This window comes from Boleophthalmus pectinirostris, unplaced genomic scaffold (assembly GCF_026225935.1).
Source record: "Boleophthalmus pectinirostris isolate CB_2022bp ecotype Guang Dong unplaced genomic scaffold, ASM2622593v1 HiC_scaffold_12, whole genome shotgun sequence".
NCBI classification, from domain to species: Eukaryota; Metazoa; Chordata; class Actinopteri; order Gobiiformes; family Gobiidae; genus Boleophthalmus; species Boleophthalmus pectinirostris.
This window is the reverse complement of record NW_026571018.1, coordinates 26751193-26754993: the sequence shown is the minus strand read 5'-3', so window position 1 is coordinate 26754993 and position 3801 is coordinate 26751193.

The window sequence follows — 3801 nt, the reverse complement described above, 5'->3', positions numbered from 1 at the left end:
TGCGTTTCTCCTTATTTCCTTCAGGTCAGTTTGAACCAAGGGCTAGTGATTCTCCATGTTGGTAAGAGTGCAGTCAGACATTGAAATATATACTAAATATGAATTTTATATTACCATATTTAATTATACAGCCATTGGATGTGTTCAGTGTTTTTAATAAAAGGCTTTATTATAATTGTGGTTTAGTCCAGAGAGGTCTAATAAAAGTGCTGTTGCTGATTAAAGAAGAAGTTATTATTGGTAAAATAGACAACAACAAAAAAAAGTCACTGTAGTACAAATCAGTTGCTTATATTAGTGGAAACGGTAGCATCACAAAAACTATATCACTCATTTAAATGTAATGGTGTCCTGCTGGAGTGCCCTGATCGTTTGCAGCAAGAATTACTACTCAAACTTTACTAAATTTTCTATACATTGTTCAAGATGGAAACATTTGGAGCTTTTTAATCTCTCAACATCAATTCCTCCTCTGCTTGTGTCCAGTATTTTAGTGTTGTAGCAGTTTGTCCATTTGGGATGTGAAGTTTCCAGTGCAGTTCAGTGGAAAAACGGCCACTCAACATGTTTAGTCACTTATGGTCCATGACCGTTACAAATCACTGCTGTTTACATGCAGCAAATGTAGTGTTAATGATTGCCAGTAAGCCGAACTTCTCATTTTTGTATACCATTGAGACTGTAGTATTTAACCCTCATGCACCCCTTTAAAATAATAACCTGTGCTCCTTTGTGACAATAATGTACATGGGAAAATTATTTTATTTTTAAGCAGTACAGATTTTTGTCCAACTTTTTTATATCATTGTCTTCATTTACTCCTGTCCTAATCATACATACCAAATAATATTCAATATTTTGACATTTTAACCCCCCCTTTTTTTTTCCCCCCTAATTTTAAGGTAGCTGGAGGTTGTTGGGGGATGTGTGTGTGTATGTTCACATACATGCGTCTGTGTGGGGGGTGTGGGGGGGTGAAACATTTGCATTGTGTAAAAATGTGTGAAAATGTAAATATTATGATCATGCTTGAAATGGTGGACCTAAAAAAATCATAAAAAAATCTCCAAACCCCCCAAAAACAGTCAAATGTAAAATGTTGAATACACTGACAGGAGAAAAAGTGAAATAAAATTGCAATTACTCTGCTTTTAAAAAATACATTTTCAGTGTTTATCTATAGAGGTGGAAACAATGACAGAATAAACCTGAAAATTTACACACACACAAGCACACACAAACTCACAAACTTTCAAAGACATTCAGTGTACTCCTAGAATTCACCCATATCATTTTAACCTCAAATATCTACATCTCTGGCCTTCAGTGTTGACTAATATTAAACTAAAACAAACATTTTTGAAGGGTTTTCAACATTAAAGAATGAAGAATAAATCTAAAAGTAAAAATATACTGGAAAATTATGCCAGTTGAATGGAAATCAGTGAGTGCGTATACATGCACATCAGTATCCCAGTTATGTTGCTGTCAGTCATGTCCCTGGAAATTGGGTAAAATAGCCACAAACTACTAAAATAAGAGTATTGGTACTTCAAAATACACATTTCTCAAGTCTCAGTAAAAAGTAGAAGTCCAGAAATTTATTAAGTAGTTAAGAGTAAAAGTATTCGGGGAAACTACTCTTCAAGTAACTTAAGTTAAAAATAACTGGACGAAACATCTGATTCGTCATTTAAAGTTGTGAGAATGAAAATGAAATAGTACTCATGTCTGGTATTTTCACAGTGGGAAGAAAGTACAATATCTGTAAAATAGTGACTCAAGTAAATGTATTAGGTCATAATACATTAGGTCATTGTAATCCTTGTGACAGGCCTGCCCTACACTCAGTGTATGTAACACGATTTAGGACAGTTATGAGTTATTTATGAGCTATTTTAAGTGATAAATACAAAAATGTTGGTGGTAAACTAATGTCTCCTACGTTTATTTAATGGGACCAAAATATACTTAAGGGCCACGGGTGTAAGTATTTTGATTATAGTCCGTTCAATTCACATGATATTGGAAAAAAAATACACAAACTGGCCAATTTTTTATGTTATTTGGTGCAATATAGCTAAATTTATGCACAAAAAAAAATAAAAAAAAAAAAAATCGATATACAAAAATTTACCAATGGGTGTACTAAAGAAGTGTGTATTCTGCATCCCAGGCAAACTCAGACATGGGGAGAACACGCAAACTCCACTCAGAAATATTTGGCCATCAAACCTATAACTTTCTGACAACTATATCCCAGTTTCCCCATCTTAGATATTTATATATTCGAGAGAGAACCTGGTGTTTCTAAGCAACCGGTCTCAGCCGGAGAACAGGAAGTTGAGATGACAGAACGTACAGAGCTGTTGCTGTTGCATATGTTTACCCCCTCTGAGGAGACATGACTGCTGCCCACTTGTTGACATTGTGTATTTCCTCTGGTGCAGTGATAAGATTATGTGTCAAAGACAAACAGATAAATAATTGAGCAGTTAGTAAAATTGTATTATAGGGACATTCTGCACCTGAGCACTGTGCATAAGTAATAACCAGTGTTGGGATGGTTACTTTTAAAATGTATTCCCCTACAGATTACAGATTACATCCCCCGAAATGTAGTTTGTAATCCGTTAAATTACTTAAAGTGAGTAACGTAATATAAATACTTTGGATTACTTGATTTGCTGTAGAGAAGAAAAGATGAGGAAACTGTAACATAAGATGTTTTGTCTGTTAAAAGAAAATGAAAAAGCCCAGACTTTACTTAACCAAATTAAAAATATTATTAATAGAAGAGGGGGAGGAGACATGGTCCACGCAACATGGTTTAGTCCTGTTAAATCCTGTTTTAAACCTGGTTTAGACCTGGGTTTAGACCTAGTTTTAGTCCTGGTTTAGAGTTGGTTTAGACCTAGTTTTAGACTTGGTTTAGACCTGGTTTTAGACCTGGTTTTAGTCCTGGTTTAGACTTGGTTTAGACCTAGTTTTAGACTTGGTTTATTCCTGGTTTAGACCTGGTTTATTTTCCGGCAATGAGTGGAATTACCAAAAAAAAAAAAAAAACGGGATATAGCCCAAAATGTGAAAACAGGAAAATACCACCGTGTAATCCATTTATTTCAACAAAGTAACTGTAATCCAATTACGACTCACTGAAACAGTAACTGTAACTGAATACAGTTACTCATAATTTGTACTCTGATTACGTAACTCCGGTTCATGTAATCTGTTACTCCCCAACACTGGTAATGACACATGTTCTTATTCCATGACCTGTATATACTAGTAACTTTTCAATGTCAATGTCAATGAGTCAATGAGAGTTGCTGACTTCAAAGGAATATATCACAATTTCCATTTAAATATTTTATTGATTATTTAAAATGACATTGATAATTGATCATCTTAAAATATTTGGTTCAACATAAAATAAATAGAAGTTAAAATGTGACGTACACTATACACTATACACTGTGGGCCCCATATTTATGAGCATGGGCAGTGATTGGGCAATTTATGTGAGTCCTAATTGGGTTTGGGTTTGAGCCAGGCAGTATAGTCCCCACACTCTGAGGAGAATCAGTGCTCCACACATTGTATAAGCTCCACTAGCCAATTATATTAGGTTGTTTTCTAGGTCCCATTAAAGTTAAATCACACTATATTTAGATGGTAACTAATAAAAAAGGCTACAAAGTTGGTGTTATTAATATTGCATGGTCAAGTTTGTGCAACCAACTAATAATAAAATGGGTAGGAAAAAATCTAAATGTCAAGAAAGTTTTAAATGTTTTACCT